The sequence below is a fragment of the Oncorhynchus mykiss genome, chromosome 10, assembly GCF_013265735.2.
Source record: "Oncorhynchus mykiss isolate Arlee chromosome 10, USDA_OmykA_1.1, whole genome shotgun sequence".
In the NCBI taxonomy this organism is placed as follows: Eukaryota; Metazoa; Chordata; class Actinopteri; order Salmoniformes; family Salmonidae; genus Oncorhynchus; species Oncorhynchus mykiss.
The window spans coordinates 63632106-63644310 of NC_048574.1; the positions used below are offsets into that span (position 1 = coordinate 63632106).

General features: G+C 42.1%; 1 protein-coding gene across 1 annotated transcript in view; it reads left to right on the forward strand.

Moving 5' to 3' along the window:
• LOC110533183 (protein krueppel) overlaps positions 1 to 12205 on the forward strand; it is a 260240-nt gene that overhangs the window by 1762 nt on the left and 246273 nt on the right. The window contains exon 2 of the mRNA XM_036934536.1: positions 1633 to 1764. The gene's annotated coding sequence lies outside the window, so the exon portion shown is untranslated. The remainder of the gene's footprint in view (positions 1 to 1632; positions 1765 to 12205) is intronic.

A 12205-nucleotide genomic window follows, 5' to 3' on the forward strand; every position in this document is an offset into this window, starting at 1 on the left:
TTAAAGTAGTCAAACATTTTGTTTTTGGTCCCATACTCCTAGCACGCAATTGATTGGGGCGGCAGGGTAGCCTAGTGGTTAGAGCGTTGGACAAGTAACCGAAAGGTTGTAAGTTCAATTCCCCGAGCTGAAAAGGTCAGCTCTGTCGTTCTGCCCCTGAACAGGTAGTTAGCCTCCTGTTCCCCTAGGCCATCATTGAAAATAAGAATTTGTTCTTAACTGACTTGCCTAGTTGAATAAAGGTACACCAAGCGTGTGACTCTACAAAATGATTGGATGCATTTGCTGTTTGTTTTGGTTGAGTTTCAGATGATTTTATGCGTCTAACTTTATCACTCATCATTATTCAATATTCATTCAGTACTATCTGTAATTATGGTAGCATCCACATTAATGTAGAAGTGTTTAGAAACATTCTATTCTTATTTACAATAAAAGTGACTCAAATTATTTACCATTCATTTCTACTGGGCACAAAATAATTTGAAAAACAACCAAAACAAACAACAAATGCATCCAACAAGTTTGTAGCGTCACAGGCTGGATGTAGTCATTGCGTGCTAGGACTATGGTACAAATGTAAAGAAATTACACAAGTGAATTTGTCCCAATACATCTGGTCCATTAAAATGAAGGGACTATGTACAAAAAGTGCTGTAATTTCGAAACGGTTCACCCGATATGGATGAAAATAGCCTCAAATTAAATCTGTCGCTCTGCACTTTCATTGTCATTTCATCATTTCAAATCCAAAGTGCTGGAGTACAGAGCCGTAACAGAATTGTCACTGCCCCAATACTTTGATCTCACTGTACATCAAATTTGATCTCACCCTATTCTGTATACACCCAACAGCGCTTTATAACCAATATACACAAAATGGGACCTTTTTATTTATTTATCTTTCTCCCCAATTTTGATCATGTCTCATTGCTGCAGCTCCCCAACGGGCTCGGGAGGCGAAGGTCAATTCATGCATCCTCCGAAACATGACACGCCAAACTGCACTTCTTAACACCGGGCCCGCTTAACCAGGAAGCTAGCTGCACCAATGTGTCAGAGGAAACACCGTTAAACTGACAACCGAGATCAGTCTGAAGGCGCCCGGCCCGCCACAAGGAGTCGCTAGAGCACGATGAGCCAAGTAAAGCCCCCCCGGCCAAATCCTTCTCTAACCCGGACGACACTGGGCCAATTGTCCGCCACCCTATAGGACTCCCGATCACGGCCGGTTGTGATACAGCCCGGGATCGAACCCGGGTCTGTAGTGACACCTCTAGCACTGCGCCACTAGGGAGGCCAAAATGGGACTTTACATTTGAAGACTTTTAGACCCACATACTAACAAACACCTACTGTACACGTCAAAATAGTTTAGTCAGGTTTGTCTGACGGTTACTTAACATAGCCTACTTATATTTACCCACAACGTTATATTTATGTCCACCATGATGGGTTTAAAAACGATGATGTCATTCTGTAACTACAGTGTAGGACTCAGACGTAGTGGGGATGGGTCAACACTCCATGTTGAACGAGTGTTTATTATCTGTATGTATGTGTGTGTGTGTGTGTGTGTACGTACCTGAGGGAGTGTATGTCTGTGTAATCTTTATCACCTCCCTCTTCCAGGAGGGGAGGGTCCAGAGGTGCTGCTGGTGAAGAAAGAGGGGTGTGGGGAGGGTCTGGGGAACTCTGAGGGGACCATGGTCATGGAGGACAACCAGACTACACCTCCTCCTGAACCCACAGAGTGTCACTGAGGTGAGTCCATCCAGGTCTTGATTCATTTTGTCTTAAGTGTGGGACCATGCCATTAAATGATCAAATCATTCAAGTGTCAAGTAATCAAATCAAATTTTATTTGTCACGCTCTTCGTAAACAACAGATGTAGACTAACAGTGAAATGCTTACTTACGGGTCCTTCCCAACAATGCAGAGAGAAAAATAACTAGCATGTTTGCATAATACTCAAAGCACTCCCTCATTGCCCAATCAGAAGATGCTCCATAGCAGGGTGCTCATATCAGATTTCTTGATCGATCCAACATCCTCTCTTACAGTCAGTAGACATGGAGGATGGGAAGCCTGATCTGCTGCTGGTCAAAGAGGAGAAAATAGAAGATGGACCAAAGATGGGGGAGCAAGGTAAGGGAGAAATACATATAGCCTACATACAGTAATAGATCTTCAATGGCAATAGTGATGCACTTGTTTTTTTTGTTTTTTTTTTCTAAATTCATAAAATTATATCAATATGTTAAAATATAAAAACACACATTATAATGTATGAACTTGACCAGGTAACTGATTTAAAACTTATTCCCTCTACAATGCCTGTAAAGCCTATTTTGTAACGGTGGTTGGCTGGAGGCTAACAGAGGAGACTGGGCTGCCATCTTGGATTCCCAGACCCAAGAGCCCGGGGACGACCGCGCAGGCCAGGACCAGAGGCGGCATAGTGGAGGTCAATAGATGGGACATCATCCACAACTCTGGGTTGGGGAACAACACTTTAAACCACAACCAGAAACAGACAGTAGAACACAAAACAACAACTGAATTTAGTCTCCATGACAACAGACTGGCTGAGACCAGAGCGAGGCGTAGATTTGGTCTGCGGGGGCAGGAAGGTGTCTGTATGCGGCTGAAGAGAACAGACACAGACTCGACTAGCGGTGCTCCGTCCTGCTGCTATAGTTGTGATTCAGAGAGACTGATGGCGCCTCAGGTTAACCCCCTAACAGGTGCTGCCTTCAGTCTGCCTTCTATAGGATCTATCAACTGGAACATGGATCCTGCGACAACACAGACACTCCCTGGCCTTCATCCTCCTCACACTCTCCTAATGTGCAACCAGACCTCAGTCAATGCCAGTGCCTCAACACTAAATGGCAACACAAGTCCATTGACAAATGACAGTAGTAAGTGACGTTATCAGTAGATCTGGTGGCAAAGAGAAGCGTTTCCCGTGTTCATTCTGTGGGAAAGTCTTCAGTTTCGCCAAACAGGTGGAGCTCCACCAGGGGATGCACACTGTTTCAGCCTGTAGAGTCCATACAGGGGACAAATCCTGACGTTGCCCCAGTGTGAGAATAGTTTCTCCCACCATTACCAGCTGAAGATGCACCTGAAGGTCCACACGGGAGAGAGGCTGTTCACCTGTATGCACTGCGGGAAGAGGTTTTCAGAGAGGAGCTACCTCAGGATACACCAGCAGAAAATGCACACAGCCCATGTATAGAGTATACTGACATGTAATATAGTACTAGTTCATTTGTAGTTCATTCTGTTGGTTTTGGATGTAGTAGGGAACTGGATGAGGTGAACTGAGGAAAGAACGAGTATGATGAGGCAGAGTAGATGATATGGTGATGGTTGGTGTGATGGTGTCTGTACAAATGCTTCACTGATGAAGAGTGACAAACTTAGTCCCTTTAGGTTGATACTGATGTTTTATAGTGAGTTAAGGATAGTGCCTTAATGCATGTTTACATGACATGAAGATGTATGTAATCTTGAACCTTTTCCAAAGTATTCTCAAATTAATTTGATCAAAGCGAGGTTACCAAATTTACAGAAAAGGTAGCGTTACCATAGTGAGTAGTTATTCTACTTATATAGTTTTTTTGCAATAAAAGTACCGTACTTCAAAGTTATGTGAGTGTATGACTATTTTGTTGAAATTAAATAGAACATTTACTCTGCTGATTGACTTGGTTATTTTTGTATCACTGCAGGGCAGGGACTAAGTTTCCCTTATCTCAGTCGAAACTCCAATGGCTCTATATTGTACTTGAATCACAGTATTAGATGGGCTTGACTGTGGTTTACATTTCATAATGTATTGTTTCTTATACAGTGCCTTGCGAAAGTATTCGGCCCCCTTGAACTTTGCGACCTTTTGCCACATTTCAGGCTTCAAACATAAAGATATAAAACTGTATTTTTTTGTGAAGAATCAACAACAAGTGGGACACAATCATGAAGTGGAACGACATTTATTGGATATTTCAAACTTTTAACAAATCAAAAACTGAAAAATTGGGCGTGCAAAATTATTCAGCCCCCTTAAGTTAATACTTTGTAGCGCCACCTTTTGCTGCGATTACAGCTGTAAGTCGCTTGGGGTATGTCTCTATCAGTTTTGCACATCGAGAGACTGAATTTTTTTCCCATTCCTCCTTGCAAAACAGCTCGAGCTCAGTGGGGACAGTGGGGATGGTGTGTTTAGGGTGATGAGCTGTGTTGCTTTTACGCCAAACATAACGTTTTGCATTGTTGCCAAAAAGTTCAATTTTGGTTTCATCTGACCAGAGCACCTTCTTCCACATGTTTGGTGTGTCTCCCAGGTGGCTTGTGGCAAACTTTAAACGACACTTTTTATGGATATCTTTAAGAAATGGCTTTCTTCTTGCCAATCTTCCATAAAGGCCAGATTTGTGCAATATACGACTGATTGTTGTCCTATGGACAGAGTCTCCCACCTCAGCTGTAGATCTCTGCAGTTCCTCCAGAGTGATCAGGGGCCTCTTGGCTGCATCTCTGATCAGTCTTCTCCTTGTATGAGCTGAAGGTTTAGAGGGACGGCCAGGTCTTGGTAGATTTGCAGTGGTCTGATACTCCTTCCATTTCAATATTATCGCTTGCACAGTGCTCCTTGGGATGTTTAAAGCTTGGGAAATCTTTTTGTATTCAAATCCGGCTTTAAACTTCTTCACAACAGTATCTCGGACCTGCCTGGTGTGTTCCTTGTTCTTCATGATGCTCTCTGCGCTTTTAACGGACCTCTGAGACTATCACAGTGCAGGTGCATTTATACGGAGACTTGATTACACACAGGTGGATTGTATTTATCATCATTAGTCATTTAGGTCAACATTGGATCATTCAGAGATCCTCACTGAACTTCTGGAGAGAGTTTGCTGCACTGAAAGTAAAGGGGCTGAATAATTTTGCACGCCCAATTTTTCAGTTTCTGTTTTGTTAAAAAAGTTTGAAATATCCAATAAATGTCGTTCCACTTCATGATTGTGTCCCACTTGTTGTTGATTCTTCACAAAAAAATACAGTTTTATATCTTTATGTTTGAAGCCTGAAATGTGGCAAAAGGTCGCAAAGTTCAAGGGGGCCGAATACTTTCGCAAGGCACTGTATACTCCGGAATGTTGTGAAGAGTGATCAGGTGAATTGCAATTAATTGCAAAGTCCCTTTTTGCCATGCAAATGAACAGAATCCCCAAAAAACATTTCCACTGCATTTCAGCCCTGCCACAAAAGGACCAGCTGACATCATGTCAGTGATTCTTTTGTTAACACAGGTGTGAGTGTTGACGAGGACAAGGCTGGAGATCACTCTGTCATGCTGATTGAGTTCGAATAACAGACTGGAAGCTTCAAAAGGAGGGTGGTGCTTGGAATCATTGTTCTTCCTCTGTCAATCATGGTTACCTGCAAGGAACACATGGCGTCATCATTGCTTTGCACAAAAAGGGCTTCACAGGCAAGGATGTTGCTGCCAGTAAGATTGCACCTAAATCAACCATTTATCGGATCATCAAAAACTTCAAGGAGAGCGGTTCAATTGTCAAGAGGCGGGTGGACAAACAAAAACCCACAAATTCTGACACAAACTCCAAGCATTGAATATGCAAGAATGGGCTGCCATCAGTCAGGATGTGGCCCAGAAGTTAATTGACAGCATGCCAGGGCGGATTGCAGCGGTCTTGAAAAAGAAGGGTCAACACTGCAAATATTGACTCTTTGCATCAACTTCATGTAATTGTCAATAAAAGGCTTTTACACTTGAAATGTGTGTAATTATACTTCAGTGTTCCATAGTAACATCTGACAAAAATATCTAAAGACACTGAGGCCGCAGACTTCGTGAAAATTCATATTTGTGTCATTCTCAAAACTTTTGGCCAGGACTGTACATTTAGACTAAAGCTGTCCCCAACCTTGGTACCACCAACATGATCATCCTTCTGAAGTCCCACCCCATCTCCCATAGCCTTTGATTCCAAACAAGAGGCAATATTTTCACCTATGGAGTGACCTATCTGCTTAACAATGCCCGCAATAAATCCATAGACACATCCCCATTCCTAGGACTAGGTGAAACTGGCTCAAATGCACTGAGTTGAGGTAGCTCTAAATCATGTGGAAGGCGCACACTTGCCTGTGGAGTTGACCTGGTAAGTGGAGAAATAGCTATTCTCCATTTTAAACTTTTTTGTGTGATTGTAAATAAAAATCAATATGAATACTTTTATAAAATCAGGTTAAACATAATGCACTCAAAATAAGTTCAGTAGTAGTAGCACCTGTCGACACTGATTAGACACAGAAAAGTAACAAGAAACGCCCTCATTTAATAGCTCTGTTCCCACCTGGTGGCGAACAATGGCATGGCACTCATGTTAATTGGCGTTGTAAAGTTACTAGCATAACATCACAATTACATCACTAAATAATCATACTATCACCACATACAAGTAATAAACAGTATATTATATTTCCCCCACTCACTCATGCTATCAAGAGCTTTCTGAGAGTTCCACTTGTGCAGAATGCCCAGACCCCTTAAGTTCATATCAGATCCATGCCAGACCCCTTACATTATTTATAATTCTGGATACCTGGGGCTTCCCAGGTGGCGCAGTGGTATCTGTGCCACCAGAGATTCTGGGTTCGAGCCCAGGCTCTGTAGCAGCCGGCGGCGTACAATTGGCCCAGCGTCATCCGGGTTTGGCTCAGGGATATCCTTGTCTCATCGCGCACTAGCGACTCCTGTGGCGGGCCCAGGCGCAGTGCACGCTGACCAGGTCGCCAGGTGTACAGCGTTTCCTCCGACACATTGGTGCGACTGGCTTCCGGGTTGGATGTGCATTGTGTCAAGAAGCAGTGCGGCTTGGTTGGGTTTTGTTTCGGAGGACGCATGGCTCTCGACCTTCCTCTCCCGAGTCCATATGGGAGTTGCAGCGATGAGATAAGACTGTAACTACTACCAACTGGATACCACGAAATTGGGGAGAAAAAAGGGGGTAAAAAATAAAAAATCATTGATACCTGATCAGGTCTCGAGTATTTGGGTACATGTGGATCCTTGAAGACCTCTATATAACCCTAATCTATACCCTCTGAATTTGTTTTGTCTTATGTTATATTCATAAAATACACCCTCTTTTTTTGTAACACCTTATAACAAACTAATTCTGCGGAGATGACACTGAGGTCATGCTTTCATTGGGGAAGAAAAACAACTCTTTACTGTGGCCCTTTCCCCTATAGCACTCCCATGGCACTGTTGCAACCCCTATTACTAGCCTGTTCAACCTCTCTTTCGTATCGTCTAAGATCCCCAAAGATTGGAAAGCTGCTGCGGTCATCCCACTCTGTTATCCGAACCTCTGGCAGTCTCTATGGGGGTGCCACAGGGCTCAATTCTCGGGCCGACTCTTTTCTCAGTATATATCAATGATGCGCTCTTGCTGCTGGTGATTCTCTGATCCACCTGTACACATACGACACCATTCTGTATACATCTGGCCCTTCTTCCGACATTGTGTTAACAAACCGCCAAACGAGCTTCAATGCAATACAAGACTAATTTCGTGGCCTCCAACTACTTTTAAATGCTTGTAAAACCCGCCTGGCCGACTAACATCACTACTGTGGACGGTTCTGACTTAGAATATGTGGACAACTACAAATACCTAGGTGTCTGGTTAGACTGTAAACTCTCCTTCCAGACTCACATTAAGCATCTCCAATCCAAAATTACATCTAGAATCGGCTTCCTATTTCGCAAAACATACCCTCGTAAAACTGTCTATCCTACCGATCCTTAACTTCAGCGTTGTCTACTCAGCAAACTGGATGTAGTCCATCACAGTGCCATCCGTTTTGTCACCAAAGCCCCATATACTACCCACCACTGCGACCTATGCTCTCGTTGGCTGGCCCTCGCTACATATTTGCAGCCAAACCCACTGGCTCCAGGTCATCTATAAGTCTTTGCTAGATAAAGCCCCACCTTATCTCACCCGTAGCACGCGCTCCAGCAGGTATATTTCACGGGTCATTCCCAAAGCCAACACTTCCTTTGGCCACCTTTCCTTCCAGTTCTTTGCTGCCAATGACTGGAACGAATTGCAAAAATCACTGAAGCTGGAGACTTATATCTCCCTCTATAATTTTAAGCATCAGCTGTCAGAGCAGCTTACCGATCACTGTACCTGTACACAGCCAATCTGTAAATAGCACACCCAACTACCTCCCCATATTGTTATTTATCTTTTTGCACCCCAGTATCTCTACTTGTACATCATCTGCACATCTATCACTCCAGTGTTAATGCTAAATTGTAATTATTTTGCCTCTATGGCCTATTTATTGCCTTACCACCCTACTCTTCTACATTTGCACACACTGTACATATATTTTAATATTGTGTTATTGACTGTATGTTTGTTTATCCCATGTGTAACTCTGTGTTGTTGTTTTTGTCGCACTGCTTTGCTTTATCTTGGCCAGGTCGCAGTTGTAAATGAGAACTTGTTCTCAACTGGTCTACCTGGTTAAATAAAGGTGAAATAAATAAAATATAATAAAAAACTGGGTAGTTGGTAGGAGTTGTTCTTAATATATCTGATTATGTGTATAGTTACAAATCTCCCATGGCTTTAGCAAACATTGCTACTCAATAATTGACTTACAAGTCACACACTGTTGTCTGTATTTATATTGATGTACAGTACCAGTCAAAAGTTTGGACACACCTACTCATTCAAGGGTTTTTCTTTATTTGAAGTACATGCGGTGACAGGTGTGGTAGAGACTTCCAACATTTTCCCTGAGAATCCTACCAGAGGTGATTTTTGGATAGGTAGGAGTTAGATTTTGGTAGAAAAGTGGATCCCTGCTTTTTGGCTGACCCATAAGTTGTTTCAAGCTGGGTAAATGACTAACAGAACTGTTACACATGTCAAAGTTTCAAGAAGTGGATTTTTTTTGTGCATCCTCCACCCAGAGGCACGGATTGCTCCGCATCATGCCCCTCTACGATCGACCTGTGTTGTGCTTTGCTCTCTGGAGCAGGGCGGCGCTCAAAGGAGTGATCAATGGGGTTCCATTGAGTGTAGAAGTGGATCAAATTAAAAAATAATATTTCTGGTGTTTGTGACGCCCTCCGTTTGGTGAGATGTTGACCCGGTGGCAATGGCAAGACTGAGAATACCCTGTCTATCTTGTTGATCTTTGAGACCGTTTGTTATTTTGTGACGGCCTATGTTCCGAACCTGCTACGGTGCTTTAGATACCAAGGATTCGGACATGTTGCAGCAGTGTGTAACAGGGAGATCCCATGACCTGTGCAGGAGGGCATAGTCAGGGAGAGTGTAAAGTTGGGAAAGAGAATGTTTGGGGACCAGAATAAAAAAATACACCATCTGGAACATGACAGTGTTAGATTCTGGAAATGGTCCTCTACAAGCTGGAATGTTGATTAAAATTATATTTGAACTTACTCTGCCAATTTTCCCATAGTTTTGGTCCTTCAAGATAAAATATCCACAGGAAAGTATTGTTTACCTGACTTGTTAGAGAACCAGTACTGAAATAGACATTTTTATCACCTGCGCAAAACTATGTAAACACCTGCAAGACTTCTATTAGTATGCATGGTTCGCGTGTGTGTACCATCTTGTATACCTGCCTTCGGTCATAAGCAAAACATATTGATTTCCACACACAGACCCACTTTTTGAAGTTGGTTTAATAATACTTTCCTGTGGTCAACCGGCAGAGTAAGTTTAAATATAATTTTATTTAATTCGTGACAGATAAGGAATATGTAAATGTGCGTGGTGTTGTCTACATAATTTAGTGACTATGATAGAGAAAGCACAGTGTGTCAACTTTGGGGGCGCCCTAGCCCAAGATGTAACGTTACTCTTAAAAAGTCTAAATCGATTATCAGTTCTAGAAACAAAGCCCTTTACTTCATATCACATCAAAATAATTTCACAAATGCAAAATATACACTTACTGTACACTGTTTTAAATGACTGACAGTTTCCGCCAACAGTATTTTTCAGTTACAAGTTTCTGGCAGCCTTCTTCCGCTACCCACAGGTGTTCGGAGCATGCTAGATAGCTAATTAGCACAGGTGGTCCCTCTGTCTTCTGTAGACACAGAGATATGGACGTGAGGGAACACCAATCCTAATAACTTACTACAGGCCTTGATAGGGCTAACGTTTTTGTGTGGTCTTGGCCATAGTGGAGTCTTGGCCATAGTGGAGTTTGGAGTGTGACTGTTTGAGGTTGTGGACAGGTGTCTTTTATACTGATAACAAGTTCAAACAGGTGCCATTAATACAGTTAACGAGTGGAGGACAGAGGAGCCTCTTAAAGAAGTTACAGGTCTGTGAGAGCCATAAATCTTGCTTGTTTGTAGGTGACCAAATACTTATTTTCCACCATAATTTGCAAATAAATTCATAAAAAATCCTACAATGTGATTTTCTGGATTTTTTTTTCTCATTTTGTCTGTCATAGTTGAAGTGTACCTATGATGAACATTACAGGCCTCTCATCTTTTTAAGTGGGAGAACTTGCACAATTGGTGGCTGACTAAATACTTTTTTCCCCCACTGTATGTATATTGTAGCTAAGAAACTAATACTAAGTGTATGTTGTGTAGTAAGCTGTTAGTAGCCCATGTGCCTCACCCTAATAATTTGGTTTATTTTCAACCAACGCTGTATTGTACACACATCGTTCATGGCCTGTGTGTGCTTGTTTTGTACAGCTTTGACTGTGCTACTGATAGTAGTGGTGGTGCTTAGCTTGCACGTGCAAATTCAGCACTGACAACACTCTAGAATAGAATTGTGTTATTTGACGTGTCAAATGAAAAGCTTATTTAACGTGCCAAATAGTGTTGTATGACGTGTATCTTTTTTGGCACGCAAAAACCGAAACGACATTCAATGTGCCTCATCCTAATAATTTGGCCTATTTTCACCTCTTAATTTCACCTTCTATTCTAACTTGGTGGTGCACATGTAGCCTATAACCTGTTTTAGAGAAATGTAATCGTTGACTATTGTAAAAGCTTTCATTGTCTGTATGCCCCCTTTATTTATCCTACGGTTCTGACTTGTTGTACAGGGAGTACACTGTAAGAACGGCCCATGTTCTGAATTCTGTCTCTGTACATTTCAAAAGTGCTGAACAAATTGTTTGACTACATCCGTCGTCGCTAACTCATTGTCTTAATCGAAATTACGGATTGCCTCTTACCCGCTTGTCATCCCCTTATTTCATAGTTTGTACATCTCAATTGTCAGTAGAAACCACATTTGTTTAAGCAAGTCAGCTATGTTTCTTTAAAAGGCAGTAAATGAGGCTGAATGAACTGTTTCGCTGCCAGATTTTTGTTCTGCTTTGTTTGCCACACCAAGATTTACATGATAAAATAGCCACTTCCCAAGGGTGAGTGATTTCACTGTGAGCCCCCCAGTGAGCAGGTCTGAAGAGAGAGATCCAGAGAGGATGAGTTTTAGTAAAGTGGGATTGCCTGCTTTTATTGCCATGGTTATTAATTATCTGCACTGATGGAGCATAAATCCCAGAAAATAGATGTGGTAGTGGCATCAGCTGTTGGCCTGCAGTAGAATCTTGTAGGGCTAAAGTATTGTTAGAGTGTTGCATGTGTAGGGTTAGATAGTGGTGAGATTTATTTTTCCCCTTCCTTTTCTGTGACATATTGTGCAATTCGCACTCCGACCCCTAAAAGTCAGCAACACTGCGTCTAATCTGCAGGAAACTCACAGGAAAATGAAGTAAACGGAAGCAGAGAGGAAGAGGCGAAGCGAGAGGATTTAAACCGCCCAAAATCGGTCCTCGTGAGATAAGATTTAGAAGTGTCGAATTACGTGAGGCTTATTAAATTGAATATAAGTTACGTAATATTTAGGCTGTTCTAAATGTACTGATATAAGTGGACGCACGTGGAATTCAAGCAACTGAGAAAAACGACTTAGTTGTAAATAATCTTTACGGAAATGAAGTGTCCAATAACAATTTCCACGTTAGCGTTTCTATTGTTATTTAGGCGTGTATTAACACCCAACTAAAAATATTACTAATTTAACTGCATAGCGTCACATACTTAATTCGCATTGGAGACAGGAC